The sequence below is a fragment of the Mustelus asterias genome, chromosome 18 (genome assembly GCF_964213995.1).
Source record: "Mustelus asterias chromosome 18, sMusAst1.hap1.1, whole genome shotgun sequence".
Lineage (NCBI taxonomy): Eukaryota > Metazoa > Chordata > Chondrichthyes > Carcharhiniformes > Triakidae > Mustelus > Mustelus asterias.
Window position 1 is genome coordinate 75,466,774 of NC_135818.1, and position 21,203 is coordinate 75,487,976.

Here is a 21,203-nt window from a genome sequence, read left to right on the forward strand (position 1 = left end):
TCCAAAAGATGGAGAGTGAGCGGACAAAACCTTGGCAGATGGAGTACAAAGTGGGACAATGTGAGATTGTCCATTTTAATAGTAATTGAAAGCAGGGTATTATTTAAATGGGGAGAAACTGGAAAATACTGCAGTACGGGGGGAACTGAAAGGTTACCACACAAGTAAAATGAGATTCTTTTTCATTATTCATTCATAGGACATGGGCATCGCTGGCTGGACAACATTTATTGCCCATCCCTAGTTGCCCATCCTTATTCAGAGGGCAGTTGAGAGCCAACCACGTCACTGTGACTCCAATTAGGAAGGCAATTTGAATAGAACAACAATGATCAAAGAACAGTACAGCACAGGAACAGGCCCTTCGGCCTTCCAAGCCTGAACCAATCACGTTGTCCTATCTAGACCGACCCTTTTTGTCCCTCTATTCCCCGTCTGCTCATTGTGTCTATCCAGATAAGTCTTAAATGTCACTAATGTATCTGCCTCAACCACCTCACTTGGCAGTGCATTCCAGGCCCCCACCACCCTCTGTGTAAAAAACTTCCCCTGCACATCTCCACTGAACCTTTCCCCTCCTTACCTTGAACTTGTGCTCCCTTGTAATTGTCATTTCTGCCCTGGGAAAAAGCTTCCAACTGTTCACCCTCTCTCTACCCCTCATAATTTTATAAACTTCTATCAGGTCGCCCCTCAGCCTCTGTATTTCCAGGGAGAACGATCCCAGTTTATTCAATCTCTCCTCATAGCGAATACCCTCCATACCAGGCAACATCCTGGTACTGTACTCTTTATTTTAAGGTGGGTTGAAATATAGAAGTAGGGAAGTCTGGACAGGGCATTGGTTACAACTGTACAGGGCATTGGTGAGACCACACCTAGAGTATAGTGTGTACTTTTGGTCTCCTTACTTAAGAAGGGACATACTTGTATTGAAAACAGTTCAGAGAAGGTTCATTAGCTGATTGCTGGGATGAAGGAATTGACTTTTGAGCAAAGGTTGAGCAGGTTGGGCCTATACTCATTGCAGGTTTGAAGAATGAGAGGTGATCTTGTTGAGATATATAGGATACTGAGGGGGCATGACAGGATGGATGCTGAGAGGATGTTTCCCCTCATGACAGAAACTAGAACTAAGGGGGCACAGTTTATAAATAAAGGGTCTCCCGTTTAGGACTGAGATGAGGAGAGATTTCTTCCACCAAAGGTTGTTTGAAATTTGAAATGTTCTTCTCCAGAGAGGGACATAGGTGTCACTGGCCGGCCAGCATTTATTGCCCATCCCTAGTTGCCCGAGGGCAGTTGAGTCAACCACATTGCTGTGGCTCTGGAGTCACATATAGGCCAGGCCAGGTAAAGATGGTAGATTTCCTTCCCTAAAGGACATTAGTGAACCAGATGGGTCTTTCCGACAATCAACAATGGTTTCATGGTCATCAGTAGATTCTTAATTCCAGATTTTTTTATTGAATCTGCTGTGGCGGGATTTTAACCCGAGTCCCCAGAACATTAGCTGAGTTTCTGGATTAATAGTCTACCGGTAATACCACTAGGCCATTGCCTTAATGGGTCATTGAATATCTAAGGTTGAGTTAGACAGACAGGAAAAGGGAGTTCGGGACCACAATTAGATAAGCCATGATCTTACTGAATAACGTAGCAGGCTCGAGGGACCAAATGATCTGTCTACTCCTGTCCCTAATCCTTATGATCTTATGCATTTAATTCAAACCTAAATAAATACATTCTGGTCTGGGACTGCACGAAGGACTAAATTGATTATATTATGGACTGTACAATCCAAATTTATAGAATGAAAGGCTGGATTACACTGTATAGAATTCAATTAACATCAACAATTTATCGCGTATTTAATGTCATGAAATGAGCCAAATTGCTTTACGAAACAAAATATGATACTGAGCCACATAAGGATATTGGGGCAGATAACCAAATGCTTGACCAGGGGTAGGTTTGAAGGAGCATCAGAAAGGAGGAAAGAGTGGAAGAGGTACAGAGAGGTTAAGGGTGCGGGGCGGGACTTAACCAGGAACCAGGAACCAACAAGGACTAATTGGTGTGAGTTAGGACATGGGCAGCAAAGTTTTGGGTCACCTCGGATACACAGAGGGTAGAATGGGAGGTTTTCCAGAATTGCATTAGAATAGTCACCAGTACTGCGTCCGCAAGATCCTGCAAATCCAGAAGTTAATCTTGAAGTCAAATATGGCTGAGCCTCTGACAGATGTCAGGGAAAGTGATAGAAACAGTGGTAAAAATGTCGTGAATGTAGCCCAATCCATCACGCAAACCAGCCTCCCATCCATTGACTCTGTCTACACTTCCCGCTGCCTCGGCAAAGTTGCCAACATAATTAAGGACCTCACACACCCCAGACATTCTCTCTTCCACCTTCTTCCGTTGGGAATAGATACAGAAGCCTGAGGTCACGTACCAATCGACACAAGGACAGCTTCTTCCCTGCTGCCATCAGACTTTTGAATGGACCTATCATGCATTAAGTTGATCTTTCTCTACACCCTAGCTATAACTGTAATACTACATTCTGCATTCTGTCCTTTCCTTCCCTATGTACGCTATGCTTTGTCTGTATAGCATGCAAGAAACAATATTTTTCACTGTATATTAATACATGTGACAATAATAAATCAAATCAAATCAAAAAGGTAAGGGAGTGTAGTTTGTGGAAAAGTACCAAAAACCATGAGTGGGATTTTCCAGCATCCCTGCAGCATGTTATCCAGTGGCAGAGGCAGCGCGTCAATAGCTTCCAGCAAGATGTTCCAGTCCTGCTGATGTCTATGGCATTTTGCATGATTTAGCCATCCCATCAACAAACGACCCTCTACAAGGGGTCGTCTTCGACAGGATCAGAAGATCCTGCCACCAAGAAGGGCTGGAAAATCTCGCCCAAGGCTTGCATATTGCCAATATTTAATAAGAGGGAATTTATGCAGATTTAGTACTGGATGTCAGACAAGAACTGAAAGGGTCGAAAGCGATTGTGGTGGGGTGGAGCCCAGTGTCATCAACATACATTTGAATACTGCTTTTCTTGATTGGATGAGGTGCTGAGGGGCAGCATGTAGATGAGAAATAGGCCACCAAGTATAGATCCTTGGGTGACACCAGAGTTAATGGAACAGGAAGTGGGAAGAGAAGCCATTGACAGAGATTTACTGGTTATGTTTAGACCATTAAGAATGGAAGAGGCAAGTGCAATCTCACCCAGCATGACAATCGTGTAGAGAATGGTATCAACAACAGTGTCAAAGGCTGCAGACAGGTCAAGAAGGATGACAAGGCGTAGTTGGTCCTTGTCATTTGTGACTTTGGTAAGAGTCATTTCCATACTGCAGCAGGAGCAGATAACTGACTGGAGGGAATCATATGTGGAATTCCGGGAAAATGGGCAGGAATTTTGCAGTTGATGCTACATTCAAGCACTTTGGAGATGAAAGGGAGGTTGCAGATGGGTGGCAGGTTGCAAGGATCGAGAGTTCAATGGTTGGTGTCTTGGAGGAGAAGGTGATGATGGAAGATGTGAAGGAGAGAGAACAGAACCTGAGGACAGAGAATGTCAGCTAACATTGAGCCAGGAAGGAAAGTTGGGTGGTCAACAATTTAGTGGGAACAGGGTTGGGGGATCGAGCAAGTGATGGGTTTGATGGACAAGATGAGCTCTGAGGGGCCATGAGGGGAGATAGGAGAGAAATTGAAGAAATATATATTGCTGGATAACATTATCTATATATCAGGATATCCTATCCGTAATGAATTTGATTAAATCTTATATAACCCAAGAAACTATTGCTATTGACAGATGAACACGCAACATGTTCACAGGATGATCCTTTGCATGCTCTTTCAGCATAGTATTTATTAAAAATTGCTTTTGTTTGAGAGACAGAGACAGGTATGTCAAATAAACATATTCAGCATTGACCAGTAATCTCTAAGTTATTGAATTAACTGATTTGCATTGCGGAGAATGCAAATCATAAACGTAGTTGTAAAGGAGGAATTCCATCCTTTTAATTGTTTTATATGTTATTATTTTCATCTTTACCTCATCCACTGCATCTTTCTAAATGCAGGTACCCATGTTAATACCTCTCATGTCATTGATAAATATTAGTGGCAAATTGCAAATGATCTCTACTTAAATTAAGTTGATGCGTAAAGACCCAGTCGTTAAAGCAATAAATGCAGCAGATATAAAGTCCACTACCACTCATGCCATCCCCCAGTGGCTCCTGTGGGAGTGTGGTTTGCTACAGACTGATTCTGGCTGCCTCCGAAGTCCCAGCACCATGTTAATGCTGCTTTTTCCCGTTCACACGCTAACCACCACACAGCTGGAGTACTTCAGGGGTAAGGCACTGCACTGGAGGATTAGTGCCAGCTCCTTCAGTGGCCGGATTTTATTAGCTCTTGGCAAGGCAGCTAGATGGAGCTGCAGTGGCAGAGGGCTCATAATAAGAGGTGAAAAGCTTGCAGGCAAATCTTTCCCCTGTGCAGGTACACACCAAAGCGACTGATCAGGAGAGCAGTATTGACACCAGCTCTCGGGATGACACGGTGGCACTGTGGTTAGCACTGCTGCCTCACAGCGTCAGGGACCCAGGTTCGATTCCCAGATTGGGTCACTGTCTGTGTGGAGTCTGCACGTTCTCCCCGTGTCTGCGTGGGTTTCCTCCGGGTGCTCCGGTTTCCTCCCACAGTCCAAAAGACGTGCTGGTTAGATGCATTGGCCATGCTAAATTCTCCCTCAGTGTACCCAAACAGCTGCTGGAGTGTGGTGACTGGGGGATTTTCAATGTAACTTCACTGCAGTGTCAACGTAAGCCTACTTGTGACACGAATAAATAAAGTTTAACTTTTAGACAAGTACACGTCCCATCCTATGCTACCCCATTGAGCCAAGCAGATCAATAACAGAGGATGACATTGGTGGGCAACTAATTTAGATTATGGGAAGAAGAAAACTATTTATATTTTTAAAATTACCAAAGTGCAGGATAATTATTTTATTCATCAGATTCTGGATGTCTGCCATTTTCAGAACGCCTGTTTTTGGCATAAGTCCCCAATCACAACAATCGTACATTTGTAAGAAAAATTGTGCAGTACCTAAAACCCTGAGATCAAATATGTCCCTTCAAACTTTTCACCAATGCTATAAGATAATGTCGATATGATTCTCTTTCTGTTCTGTGCAATAGTAATTACACCAACATTACTGAACGGATTAAGTGTCCTGTCTGGGTGTTCATTGCCTGAGTTGAACTTTCTCTGCCTCACCTCTCCTTTCACCACAAACACTTCCTTCATGCAAAGGTGCGAGCAACGACTGACAGAGCAAGATCTGTTAATCCACTTGGAGTAGCCCACACATGTGCAGTGTCTGGTGCATCACAATATGTGCACTCACCATCAAACCCAAAAGCCACGTGAAGGGCAAGAAAACAGATCAACAACCCAAGCCAATTAGGGAAAGCAAATCTCAAAAATTTCCCCCCAACCCCATTAGTCATTTAAGTAACATCAGAGACCAATCTGGTCTTGGTTACTGTCATGCCATGATTAATTTGTGTATGAGGCACAACATCGTCTGTACCTGCCTCAGGCACTCCGAAAACATAACCAGCCTCAGGTTTGAATTCTCTAATGCCCCCTCAATAGGCCTTGTTGCCTCAGCCCGCTACCAGCTCTTCAACATGCCCTTTCCCTGACCCCCCAACCTGTCCTCTCCAAACTCTACCAAGCTCAGCATACACATCCTTGCTTCGTGTGTCTGACCCATTCTACCTTGTTAATCTTCTCCTCGCTCACGTACACACACATGCATGCGCGCACACACACTCACACACACTCAACGTACACATCCTTGCTTTGTGTGTCTGACCCATTCTACCTTGTTAATCCTCTCCACACTCACATACACACACACACACACTCACATAGAATCATAGAAACCCTACAGTGCAGAAAGAGGCCATTTGGCCCATCGAATCTGCACCGACCACAATCCCACCCAGGCCCTACCCCCATATCCCTACACATTTACCCGCTAATCCCTCTAACCTATCCATCTCAGGACACTAAGGGGCAATTTCAGCATGGCCAATCAACCTAATCCGCACATCTTTGGACTGTGGGAGGAAACCGGAGCACCCGGAGGAAACCCACGCAGACACGGGAAGAATGTGCAAACTCCACACAGACAGTGACCCTAGCCGGGAATCAAACTCAGGTCCCTGGAGCTGTGAAGCAGCAGTGCTAACCACTGTGCTACCGTGCCGCCCATACACACATACACACACACGCACATGCACACACTAACATACATATACACACACGCACACACACACACGCATATACACTCACACACACACACTGCTCTTATGACATCAGGTTATCCTTATTTACCTCAAGCTTCTTGATTTCTTCCTCACCGTCTACCATGACTCCCACTTTAATATCATTAGTAAACTTCTGCATCATCTCTAATGTACTATTTATAGAAGTTATTTATAGAAATGGAACATAATGGAGGTCCTCGCATAGATTGAAAGGGCAAAACATTTCTCACACTCCAAAATAATCCTAAAAAACATCCATTTACCCTTTTCCTCAACTCATTAACTCACCCTATCCCGATCTCTATTTTAGATGTCATCACTGCACATCTCCTTACAAATTCAGGTTGACCACATTTGGTTACCCCCATGCTTTTTGAAATGTCTGCACATTCTTAAATCGACGATAGTATCTAAGACAGTTCAGATTCAACCACATTGTTGTGTGAGTCTGGACTTGAATTTAGACCAGACCAGATAAGAACAGCAGATTTCTTCTACTGAAGGGTACCTGTGAACTAAGTGAGTTCTTCTGACAATCTGGTACTTCCATGATCATTGTTAACAAGATGGTATTTTATTCCAAATTTATGAATTAATTGGGGGCAGATTCTTCCAGTATTCCACCTAGTGCAGCATGTCGAGGAGAATCAGGCGGGCGAGGATAGCATGTCAGCCGTGGAAACTGATGGCTTCCCATGCATGGACAAAAAAAATCATGATGTGGAGATGCCGGCGTTGGACTGGGGTAAGCACAGTAAGAAGTCTCACAACACCAGGTTAAAGTCCAACGGGTTTATTTGGTAGCAAATACCATAAGCTTTCGGAGCACACTACCAAATAAACCTGTTGGACTTTAACCTGGTGTTGTGAGACTTCTTACCAAAAAAAATCAAGCAGGCTCCATTCTGAGAGTTTCCCCCTGAAAGCAATCTTTAACATGCATAAACAATAAATGGAAAATCTGACCCTGGACACATATCCAAAACTGAACTCCATCATTTCGCGGAGTTGTTCCCCTTTCTTGAACAAGGCATCAACATTTAATAACATCCACTCCTTTGGCTCAATTTCCATTTCCAACAACCTGTTTGGGAGAATGTGGTGAGAGGTGTCCCTTACCCCTTCCCCGGCCTCCTTCCACGTTCTGGAATGAGTGGCACCAGTCCCTGGTGGCTTATTCTATTTTTTGCACCATTTTCTTTTTAACCGTGGCTTCTTTTTGAATATTCATTTCAGCTCGAGGCACTTTCATGTCTTTTCCAGGTACCACTGCAGTCAAAACATTCACAATCCTCTGTATAAACCGAGGCAAAATGTTTAATCAACATATCCTTCAATGCCCGACACTGAAGTACAAGAGGCGCCGAGTACCAACCCCCCCCACCCCCATTCTGCTCCCATTTATCTTTCAGTGGCCCCCCCAACTCTTTAACTAGCCTCACCTTCTTGGCTATAAAACTCTTTGTTATATATATTTGCTCCATGATTGCCTTTTCATCGAGGCCTCTTCCTTTTATAGAGTCATGGAGAATAGTAGCAGACTGGCAAAGTTATTGGATCTGTCATCCAAAGACCCAAACTGATGCTTTGGAGACACAAATACATCATGGCAGCTGGGGGTATTTAAATTCAACTCATGAATAAATCTGGAATAAATTACTAGTTTTGTTAATAAAGATCATGGAAGTACCAGATTATTGGGGAAGCGCACCTCCTTCATGAATGCCTTTCCGGAGAAGAAATCTGCTATCCTTGCCCAGTCTGGTCTACATACACCTCCAGACCCACAACAATGTGGTTGACTCTTAACTGTCCTCCCCAGTGCTTTAGGAAGCACTAACTTTTACAAATGCACCATAGAAAGCATTCTTTCTGGTTGCATCACAGCTTGGTATGGCTCCTGCTCTGCCCAAGACCGCAATAAACTACAAAATGTCATGAATGTAGCCCAATCCATCACGCAAACCAGCCTCCCATCCATTGACTCTGTCTCCACTCCCCGTTGCCTTGGCAAAGCAGCCAACATAATTAAGGACCCCACGCACCCCGGACATTCTCTCTTCCATCTTCTTCCGGCGGGAAAAAGATACAAAAGTCTGACGTCACGTACCAACCGACTCAAGAACAGCTTCTTCCCTGCTGCCATCAGACTTTTGAATGGACCCACCTCGCATTAAGTTGATCTTTCTCCACACCCTAACTATGACTGTAACACTACATTCTGCATGTTCTCCTTTCCTTCTCTATGAACGGTATGCTTTGTTTGTATAGCTCGCAAGAAACAATACTTTTCACTGCATGCTAATATATGTGACAATAATAAATCATATCAAATCAAAGCCAGTCAGTTTTATCAAATCACTATTGAAAAGTTGAATCAGATTAAAGAGATGGACAGACCACCCAGCATCAATCTGTGCCCAGTCGATCCTATAAAGCCCGCCACACTAATATCTGAAGACTTCAGCCGAAGTTGAGAGAGCCGTCTGACAAACCAGTCAGTCAACAGCTGGACATAGGCATACTCACTGAATCACACCTTACAACCAATGTCCCATTTTGGATTTCACCAGAGCCACTTTGCTCCAGACCTCAATACAGCCTTGATCCAAGAACACCAAGAGTCGAGGTGAGAGAGACTGCTCCTGACACCAAGGCAGTGTTTGACTGAGCCAAATCACAGAGCCCTGGCAAAGACTGAAATCAGTGAGAAATGGAGGAGAACTCTCCATTGGTCAGAGTCATACCGAGAACAGAGGAAAATGATTGTGATTCTTGGAAGCCAATCATTGCAGTCCCAGGACATCGCTTCAAGAGTTCATCAGGATAGTGTCTTAGCCCAAATGTAGCAACACAGGAACAGGAGTAGGCCAATCAGCCCATCGAGCCTGTTCCACCATTTAATGAGATCATAGCTGATCTGTAGCTTAACTCCATATGCCTGCCTTTGGCCCATAGCCCTTTATACCTTTGCTTAACAAAAATTTATCTATATCCAATTTAAAGATAATTCCTGATCTAGCATCAACTGCCGTTAGTGGAAGACAGCGTTCCAAACCTTTACCACCCTTTGTGTGTGGAAGTGCTTTTGAACATCTCTCCTGAATGGTCTGGCCCTAATTTTTCGACAATGCCTACTAGTTCTTGCATCTTCAAACATCATCATCTGCTTCAGCAATAACCTTCCATCCAATATGAAGTCAGAATTAGGAATGTTCACTCAGAAACTGCACAGAGTTCAGTGCCATTCGTAACTCACCAGATACTAAAGCAGTACATGCCCATAAGAAAGAAAGCTTGGACAACGTTAAGACTTGGGTTGATAGATGGCAAGTAATACTTGTGCCACACAAGTTCTAGGTAATGGGCATTTCCAGCAAGTGAGGGTATAACCATTTCCATTTAATAGTCACCAAAATTATCATCACTGATTCCCTCACCATTAATATCCTGGGGGTTACCATTAACCAGAAACTTAACTGGATTAGCCATATAAATATCATGGATACAAGAGCAGGTCAGCAGTTGAGAATTCTGCAGTGAGTAATATACTTCCTGATTTCCCAAAGCCTATCCAACATCTACAAGACACAAGTTAGGAGTAATGGAATACTCTCCCTTTGCCTGGATGAGTGCCAGTTCAACAACACTCAAGAAGCTCATTCAAGGCAATGTGGACCTCTTGATCATCATCCCATCCATCACTTTAAACATTCACTCCCTCCAGCACCAGCACACAGTAGCAGCAATGTGTACCACCCTGCAAGGTGCACTGCAGAAACTTGCTAAGCCTCCTTCCAAATATCCGTAACCTCTACCACCTCAAAGAACGAGGGGCAGCAGATACATGAGTACACCACCTTCAAGATTCCCTCCAAGCCACTCACCATCCTGATTTGGAAATATACCGCCGTTCCTCCACTGTCACTTGATCAAAATCCTGGAACTCCATTCTTGACAGCACTATGGCGGTACCTACACCACATGGATTGCAGCGGTTCAAGAAGGCCGCTCACCACCACGTACTCAAGGGCAATTAAGGCTGGGCAATAAATTCTGGCCTAGCCAGTGATGCCCACATCCTAAGAAGGATTAAAAGAGAATCATAGAATTATGCAGCCCAAAAGGAAGGCCAAAGTGCCTGAAGTGTATTCAGGAATTTCAAAGATAATTATTCAACATTCAACCTGTATACATGAGGAACCAATAGAGAGTGACCTGGCCTCAGTACTCCGGTTCCAACACTTGATTCCAGGCCTTAATCCGTCAGGTGGATGTTAACCTAACTGGGATAAAAAGCTTATTTTTGTTTTCGACCCGAGAAAGGAATCAATAAAGACTTGGGGCAGACCCCATCACTCAGTGAACAGGGCCGTAAAATGCACCAAGCCACTCAAAGCGCCATTCACTTCAGCGGCACTATAGAAGCCCATAAAATTCCATCCTTATGTCATTCCTTACATGGCCCTCAGGACTTCCAAAAGCCAATGAAGTATCTAATCATTGCTATAATGTAGGAAAACAGATATTTGCACACAGCAAGATTCCATGAACAGCAATTCAGCAATGACAAGACAGTAGGCAGCTTATTTTTCAGCGATGTTGGCTGAGGGGAAACTGTCAGCCGGGACCACTGGGAAGAACTCCCCTCTCCTTCCAAATTGTGCCAGGAGATCTTTTATCCTCGTCTGATGGAGAAGACAGGACCTCAGTTTAATGTCTCACCCAAAAGGCTGTAGCACAAAAGAAACAAAAGGCAATGTCATTAGATATCATACAGCCATAGAGTGCAGAAAAGGCCCTTCGGCCCATCGAGTCTACATCGACAATAACTACCATTAAAGACACAATAATCCCATTTTTTGATACTTCAAGTGCTCATTCAAACATTGTAAGGTTTCCGGCCTCCACTATCTTCCCAGGCAGTGCATTCCCAATTCTCACCACCCTCTGAGTGAAAAGGTTTTTTTCTCAAATCCTCTCTGAATCTCCTGCCCCTCACCCTAAAATGACACCCCCTCGTGATTGACCCCTCAACCAAGGGGAACAGCTGCTCCCTGCTCACCCTGTCCATACCTCTGAAGACCACTCCAGCAAGCAAAAGGCAAATAAAAGTTTTAACGGCAAAATTAATGGAGGTGGCACGGTGGCAGAGTGGTTAGCTCTGCTGCCTCAGAGCGCCAGGGACCCGGGTTCGAATCCCGGCTTGGATCACTGTCTGTGCGGAGGCTGCACGTTCTTCCCGTATCTGCGTGGGTTTCTTCCGGGTGCTCCGGTTTCTTCCCACAATCCAAAGATGTACGGGGTAGGTGGATTGGCCATGTTAAATTGCCCCTTAGTGTCAGGGGGACTAGCTAGGGTAAATACCCTGGGTTATGGGGATAGGGCCTGGGTGGGATTGTGGTCAGTGCACACTCGATGGGATCGAATGGCCTCCTTCTGCACTGTAGGACTCTATGATTCCATTGTATAACCCTTTGGTCTTTCTCTCTACTCTATGATGAAGACTTTGGCAATTGTCCACATACTGAAGCGATGAATGCCTCACGGGTTATGGACCGGTGTGATCATATCCAATAACCTGTCATTCCGTGTTGCAACATCTTGCGCCATTCTGGCAAATGGGTCATTGTGTAAGGCGTTGGTGGAAATCGTGGTCATCATTAAACGGCTCAAAATTCCTTTCTACCTTACAAGTATCTCAGAGGCACAGTCGTAGTGGGTACCTGACTTTGTTCTGAGGGAGAAATGTGGAGAAATTTGCAGACTAAAGGTTAGTGAGTAACACTGTGAAACAGGGCGAGCCCAGCTGAATCATCCAAATATAATAGCCTTTGTGCTGATGACATTTGTGCTGTTGCTACAACAAATTGGCACCTCGACCTCATCATCAACTTTAACAAGAGATTATCATAGAAACCCTACAGCGCAGAAACAGGCCATTCGGCCCATCAAGTCTGCACCGACCACAATCCCACCCAGGCCCTACTCCCATATCCCTACACATTTACCCGCTAACCCACACATCTCAGGACACTAAGGGGCAATTTTAGCATGGCCAATCAACCTAACCCGCACATCTTTGGACTGTGGGAGGAAACTGGAGCCCCCGGAGGAAACCCACGCAGACACGAGGAGAATGTGCAAACTCCACACAGACAGTGACCCAAGCCGGGAATCGAACCCAGGTCCCTGGAGCTGTGAAGCAGCAGTGCTAACCACTGTGCCACCGTGCCGCCCACTGTGCTACCGTGCCGCTGTGAGATTAACAGCCCATGATTTTGTCACGTGCCTTTGGCCGTTAATTAATTCGAACCTGTTATGTGCCGTCAAGTTTTTCTATTGGATACCAATACCTGTTAGGGTCCCAGTTGACTCAGTGGCTGTAAATTTATCTGTGGGGCCCAAATGTGAATCCAACCCAGGCCCTGTCTTTGTCAGCGATAGGGGGTTTTAATTAAAATCATTTTGGTTTTCAACCCAGTTTGTGGTAAATACAAGCTACAGGCCAGCCCTGATTGGGGGCAGCACGGTGGCACAGTGGTTAGCACTGCTGCCTCACAGCACCAGGGACCTGGGTTCGATTCCAGGCTTGGGTCACTGTCTGTGCGGAGTCTGCACGTTCTCCCTGTGTCTGCGTGGGTTTCCTCCGGGTGCTCCTGTTTTCTCCCACAGTCCGAAAGATGTGTTCATGAGGTGGATTGGCCATGCTAAGTTCTCGCTCAGTGTACCCAAACAGGCGCCGGAGTGTGGCGACTCGGGGATTTTCACAGTAACTTCATTGCAGTGTTAATGTAAGCCTACTTGTGATACTAATAAACATATAAACTTAAATAAAATAAAATAGTTCAGCACTATGTTTTCTGCGATAGACAGCCCAAGAATATGTGAAGGGCAGGATTTTCCGCCAAGCTCACCCCAAGACCAATAAATTCCACCCTAGGTCAACGGACCTTTGCATAATCCGTGTCCCACTCACTACGCTTCCCGTGGCTGGCGGATGGGAAAATACTGTTCGAAATATTTGCAACAGCAGAGTTTGTGAATGGAGGTTCACCTAGACTTTACAATACCAGACCTGTGAGAATATCATATAAATTCTAGTAATCTAGATAGAGATCACTCATTCTCCAACACTGACATTCCTCCCTTCAAAAGCACAGGATCCCTGTGCCCCTCCCAGTGTACTCATCTTTGCTTATACATCCCGGACAGAGGGGTACAGGCAGCTGAGAGGTCGAAGGTTACCTTCAATGGTAGGTGGGCCCTGGCGTCAAGAGTCGAAGTGAATTGATAAGCAAATGCGTTTTTGTGTGACAATACTTTGAACGCTTGTGAAATGGTTGTGAAATATATTCATGCACAGATTAAGCTCTTTCTTATATGGAATGTGTTCTTATCCAACAGTTTGTACGCTGGGTGCTGCCTCTTCTTGTCTGGCCCGCAGCAATTCTGCAAACCAGAGCAGCTGGTCTGGTGTTGCTAGCAAGAGCAAACCTCAGACCATACCAGGGTAATTCATAAAGACCTCGGAGTGATGTTGTGTAATATCACTTAACCCTTCTCATATGAACTTCTTACTGTCTCCGGTAAAATATCAGACAAAGCAATTTCATACTGATTCACGAAACTTTTGAATGCCAGTTGCGAACAGTGTGATATAACTCCCAAAATTTAATTATTAAGGACACTGATGAACTGGCAAATGATCCGAAATTTTAAAGCAAGGGCAGGAACAATTAAGATCATTGTAGAGGATGGAAGCATCCTCTCAAATTCCCAACTTTATTCATCTTGTTCACCGGTTCCTTTGTTTCAGCTTGCCGTTCTCATTCTCTTCACATTAATCACTTCCTCCCACCTTGGCAATTGTCCACATGCTGCCCCTTGGTTAGAACATTCATATCGATAGGGTCACCTTTCACTTTTATGCAGACAACTCTCAAGGTTTCTACCTTGACCCTATGATCCTAGACACTGATTTCCAGTTCATTCCGACTGATCACAACACTCGGCACTTTGGCGTGCCGACTTGGCCTTAAGATGGATCTGTAAGTCTCACACCCTAACCATCACCGCCATCTTTTTCCAACCTCCACAGCATCATTTGTATTTCAACTGAACCATTTATTCATATTGTTGTGACCTCTAGGCTTGACTCCATTCTTATCATCAACATGTTTATCTTTAACGCTAGATAAAATTTAATTTATTCCGAAACCCCAATGCGACTTTAGATAAACTGCGCATTTTCCCATTCTCCAACTTGTCCTCCTCTTCTTCAAAAGCCTATTGCTTTGGCCATGCTGTCGGTCATCTCCTCCCTTCATCTGTCACATGCTACCGATGATTACTGCCTGGCCATCGCCGCTGCAAACCACTTTCAGCTGTTTAAATATACAAGTTCAAGGTTCAACTGGACCTTGTACAGACCCAAACTAGGAAGAAAGGATTAAATTACCTCAGCGATTTTCCTGTCACTCTAAGTAAAATTGTACAAAACATTGCAAATCTTCTTTGTGTCCAATAGAAAATATGCATTAACTCGATCCATTAAAAACCATGGCCAAAGATATACATTTTTCCACCTTTCCAAGATCTACGTTTGACCTATTGCAAATGAGAGGATACTTAGCACCCAGCACAAAAACTGGACTAGAAAGTGGGTAACATAGTGGGCGGAATTTTAAGGCCTCGCTCGTCCCGAAACCGTAAAATCCTGTCCGAGGTCAACGGACCTTCCCATTGTCTGCCCCTCGCCCGTTCTGATTCGCGTGCCGGACAGGGCGGTAAAATTCCAGTGAGTATGTTAAATTAGCTCATTTAGTATCTCAAAGGGATTGTCGATCCGTGCTGAAAATCTGAAGCAGTAACTCATCTCCTGACTCCCCAAAGCCTGTTCACCATCTACAAGACCAAGTCAGGATGGTGTGTGACTTGGAGGGAATCTTGCAGGTGGTGGCGTTCGCATGCATCTGCTGCCCTTGTCCTTCTAGGTGGTAGATATTTCAGAATTAGAACATGCTGTCAAAGGAGCTTGGTGAGCGGCTGCTGTGCATCTTGTAGGTGGTACACACTGCTGCCACTGTGCAGGATGGTTGGGGGAGTGAGTGTTTTAGGGTGGTTGATGGAGTGCCAATCAAGTGGACTGCTTTGTCTGAGAGGGTGTGTCGAGCTTCTTGAATGGTGTTGGAGATGCACTCATTCAAGCAAGTGGAGAGTATTGAATCACATCCCTGACTTGTGCCTTGTAAGCAGTGGACAGACTTTGGGGAGCCTGGAGATGAGTCATGTCTCAGAAAGCTGGTTGAATAAAGAAGTGTCATTAGTATTCTTCACCAGATCTGCCAATGCATTCTAACCCTTAGGGAAGCTTCACCCAAATATCCCGTTAGGAATGCAATGAAAGTACTTACTGGAGAAGTCATGGGCATGGGGCACCTGTTTAATTCAAGCACAGGCTGTGGATTGGCTGAAGCTACAGTTGGTGTTTGTAGTGGCCTTCAGGCAGCCAGGAATGGAGAGGTTGAGGGCTGCAGTGATCCTGACTGCAACAGGCAACATTACGCCAGATGTGTCCTGGTCTATTGCAGGAGGTGACACAACTTCCCCAGAGAAAGCTCAGCCTCCTTATGCACTGCTCCTTAGAGAACTGCAGGCATGTTATCCTTGCCCTGTAAATCCTGCTGGGAGGGGAAGGATTCCTGGGAGCCTGGCTCCTCCTAATTGCTCTCCCTCCAGCTGCAACTTTGTTTGTTCCTTCATCCAACTGTTGCTTCCCCCTCCCCGTGCCGACAGAGTGGAATTACTAGGAGGCAGCCCGTGAAGAAAAAAGTTGGGAATATTTTACACCAGCTATTCACAACTTCAGATAATCCAAAGGGCACATCAAAACATAATGTCACACAAAAATATCTCCCAAAGATTTCCAGCACTTTATCTGAGAGGAATTGAAAATCCCCTTAAGTGATTTGATTTGTTTTGATTTATTATTGTCACATCACAGAAACCCTACAGTGCAGAAAGAGGCCATCTGGCCCATCGAGCCTGCACCGACCACAATCCCACCCAGGCCCTACCCCCATATCTCTACACATTTACCCGCTAATCCCACTAACCTATGCATCTCAGGACACTAAGGGACAATTTTAGCATGGCCAATCAACCTAACCTGCACATCTTTGGACTGTGGGAGGAAACCGGAGCACCCGGAGGAAACCCACGCAGACACAAGGAGAATTTGCAAACTCCACACAGACAGTGACCCAAGCCGGGAATCGAACACAGGTCCCTGGAGCTGTGAAGCAGCAGTGCTAACCACTGTGCTACCGTGCCGCCCATGTATTGACATACAGTGAAAAGTATTGTTTCTTGCGCTCTGTACAGACAAAACATACCGTTCATAGAGAAGGAAATGAGAGTGTAGTGTTACAGTCATAGCTAGGGTGTAGAGAAAGGTCAATTCAATGCAAGGTAAGTCCATTCAAAAGTCTGACGGCAACAGGGAAGAAGCTGTTCTTGAGTTGGTTGGTACGTGACCTCAGACTTTTGTATCTTTTTCCCAACGGAAGAAGGTGGAAGAGAGTATGTCCGGAATGCGTGGGGTCCTTAATTATGCTGGCTGCTTTGCCGAGGCAGTGGGAAGTGTAGACAGAGTCAATGGATGGGAGGCTGGTTTGCGTGATGGATTGGGCTACATTCACGGCATTTTGGAGTTCCTAGCGGTCTTGGGCAGAAGTGTCAGTGGAGAAGGTAGACTGATTTGGACTGTGGACAGGATCATACAATCATAGAAGCCCTACAGAACAGAAAGAGGCCAATTGGCCCATCAAGTCTGCACCGACCACAATCCCACCCAGGCCCTATTCCCGTAACCCCACATATTTACCCTGCTAATCCCCCTGTCACTAGGGTCAATTGTTTCTGTGCTGTACTGTCCTTTGTTCTTTGTTCGTTCTATTTAGCTTGGCCAATCAACCTAACCCGCACATCTTTGGACTGTGGGAGGAAGCCGGAGCACCCGGAGGAAACCCACGCAGACATGGGGAGAATGTTCAAACTTCACACAGACAGTGACCCGAGGCCAGAATTGAACCCGGTCCCTGGCGCTGTGAGGCAGCAGTGCTAACCACAGTGCCACCGTGCCGCAGTCAGGATCTAACGGTACCTCGGACAGGAATGAAAACACCTTTGTCCTTGGATCTCAATTTGCATTTGTTCACCAGAGGAAGCTCTGGTCACCCAAATTGAGGGTTGCTGAATATCCAGAGGCAGACAACCTCTGGAGTAAGTTAGCGGCTCTATTCCCCATGTACTTCCAGCGTGACAGATGTCCTGTTTTGGGGTGTAAACAAATGAGCAGTCACTTCTAATCATTATTTGCAGGCTGATCTTTGCAAAACATGCAATCAAGGACACTAAGATAAGGCAAACTACTGCGGATACTGGAATCTGAAACATGGAGTCAAGGTCAGGCAGTATCTGCGGAGAGAGAATAGTGTCAAAGTTTTGAGTAGGGATGACCCTTCGTCAGAGCTGGACACTGCTCTTTCTAGTCGGGACTTAAGTTTCAGCTTTGACCATCTTCCTGATGGCTAGGAAGGATCCTCAGAGAGACTAAGTTAGGGCAGCAACAGACACGGGTCCATCTCTCAATCTACCCTGAGATTCTTTTTAAATTGGCAGGCACAGGTTGGACATTCCCTCCCAAAAAGGCAATGATGATAGACAGCAGAATGAAGAGCTTGACACCAAGGATTAAAAGTGTAATCGCACTCCAGGTGATTCAATAGGACCAGGCGCGTTGCACTTTCAATTCCTCAATTCAAGGTTAGTCGATTTTCAGACAAACTCTCCTGCATAACCTTGCTCATTCAAAAATGTCATCCATTAATCGATTTGTTACCCGTGGGCCTCCATGGTTGTTTCTGCCATGACTCGGTTTGGACAGAGTCAATTCCAAACCCCTCTTCAAGAATTGGAGAGGTGTCCATTATATAACGAAGCATTCATCCTTGTTGAGGTTGAATCTTGTTTGCATGTATAAAACTGTTTGATTTTCATGCAGGGGCCCATAGAGATAAAGGAAACAACCTATGAAGAGTGAAATTAGCCCGACCCTAAAACTGCCACTAGATCTTAATGTGAGCCCTGGGTATGCTGGTGTAACCCGAGGAACATCTCGTTTGGCATTTTTGCATCACCCTCCCAACATGAGTGAAATATGACCGATGTTTCTCGTGGGAACCCGCCAAGCTTTTGCAATGATGGAGAAATGGGCAGAGATAAGATGAAAAACTGTAAAAGCTGGAAGCCTGAAACAACAACAGAAAATACCTGGAAATATAGAGCAGGTCAGTCAGCATTGGAAAGAAAAAAAGAAGACAGGTTAATGGTCTCAGTATGATCCTTCATTCGAATTTATCTTCTTTCAGATAAGAATCAACTGTTTATTTCCAGCTTCTTTCATCTAAGAATATTAATGTTATATTAATAACATAACCATGCACACATAATCACAGACACAGGCATGTACTCACACGCATACACATCCTAGAATCCCTACAGTGCAGAAGGAGGCCATTCAGCCCATCAGGTTTGCACGGACAACAATCCCACCCAGGCCCTATCCTTGTAACCCCATGTATTTACCCCACTAATCCTCCTGACACTAAGGGGCAATTAAGCATGGCCAATGCACCTGATCCGCACATCATTGGAGTGAGGGAGGAAACCCACGCAGACACAGGGAAAACATGCAAACTCCATGCAATCATCCAATGCTGGAATCGAACCCGGGTCCCTGGTGCTGTGAGACAGCCGTGCTAACCACTGTGACACCATGCCGCCCATACATGTAAACCCTTATGGTCAAGTACACACTCCTATGTGTACATGTACACTCAGTAAGAAGTTTAACAACACCAGGTTAAAGTCCAACAGGTTTATTTGGTAGCAAAAGCCACACAAGCTTTCGGAGCTCTAAGCCCCTTCTTCAGGTGAGTGGGAATTCTGTTCACAAACAGAGCATATAAAGACACAAACTCAATTTACATTGGTTATAATGGTTGGAATGCGAATACTTACAACTAATCAAGTCTTTAAGAAACAAAACAATGTGAGTGGAGAGAGCATCAAGACAGGCTAAAAAGATGTGTATTGTCTCCAGACAAGACAGCCAGTGAAACTCTGCAGTTCTAGGCAACTGTGGGGGTTACAAATAGTGTGACATGAACCCAATATCCCGGTTGAGGCCGTCCTCGTGTGTGCGGAACTTGGCTACCAGTTTCTGCTCAGCGATTCTGCACTGTCGTGTGTCGCGAAGGCCGCCTTGGAGAACGCTTACCCGAATATCAGAGGCCGAATGCCCGTGACCGCTGAAGTGCTCCCCAACAGGAAGAGAACAGTCTTGCCTGGTGATTGTCGAGCAGTGTTCATTCATCCGTTGTCGCAGCGTCTGCATAGTTTCCCCAATGTACCATGCCTCGGGACATCCTTTCTTGCAGCGTATCAGGTAGACAACGTTGGCCGAATTGCAAGAGTATGTACCGTGTACCTGGTGGATGGTGTTCTCACGTGAGATGATGGCATCTGTGTCGATGATCCGGCATGTCTTGCAGAGGTTGCTGTGGCAGGGTTGTGTGGTGTCATGGTCACTGTTCTCCTGAAGGCTGGGTAGTTTGCTGCGGACAATGGTCTGTTTGAGGTTGTGCGGTTGTTTGAAGGCAAGAAGTGGGGGTGTGGGGATGGCCTTGGCGAGATGTTCGTCTTCATCAATGACATGTTGAAGGCTCCGGAGGAGATGCCATAGCTTCTCCGCTCCGGGGAAGTACTGGACAACGAAGGGTACTCTGTCCACTGTGTCCCGTGTTTGTCTTCTGAGGAAGGTTCCCCTTAACTAAGGATGGGCAATAAATGCTGCCCAGCCAGCGACTCCCATATCCCATGAATGAATAAAAACACACACACACATACACACATTCCTAAACACACATGAGTATACACACAGATCCATGCCCCAAATCTCACACTTGCACCCACATTCTCAGAACAGATAACTTCCTAAGATCACCAAGAGTGGTGGAATATGTGAACCAGAAATAATTAATAGAACATAAAGGCAAATGACAGCAGGTGCTGGAATCTGAAACAAAAAAAGAAAATGCTGGAAAATCTCAGCAGGTCTGACAGCATCTGTGAGGAGAGAATAGAGCCAACATTTCGAGTCTAGATGACTCTTTGTCAGAGCAGGAAGCATGTTGGGAAGTTATGTTGGTGAAGAGTTCATGAACGTAAGATTGTTAATATCTCAAAACGCAATTTATTGATACCACCTCAAAAAATAAGATGTGGCTCGAAGGGACAGGAGACTGGTTAATTCGTAGCCCATTTTCTTTTCCCTTTTGGAGCCGTGCAGTAAAAGATCCCAGCAAATGTGATAAGAAATAATAAAAGTTCCTGTGGAAAATAATGGGGAATTGGTGCTAACTGTATCCTACACATCACCTTGTTCTGACCTAGATATTCTGATGGAAGTCAACTTATTATTTAAGAACTTCATGTAATTAAAAAAAAATTATGCAAAAAAAATTCAGGGGGGTCACTGAGTTTTCATTAATTTGATGACAGCATTCTTAATGAGCAGGCCCGACTGTAAAAACCGAACAGTTGTTTGATAGTTTGGACTTTTTTTCCCTGTATTAGTTCCGCTTTTCTCTTTGTGCTCCTCACCCCACGGCATGCCAGGTCGATGTGTGGTGATAAACTCGCCAAATAAGCAAAGGAATTGGAAAATAAACAAAGAGGTACAAGGTATAT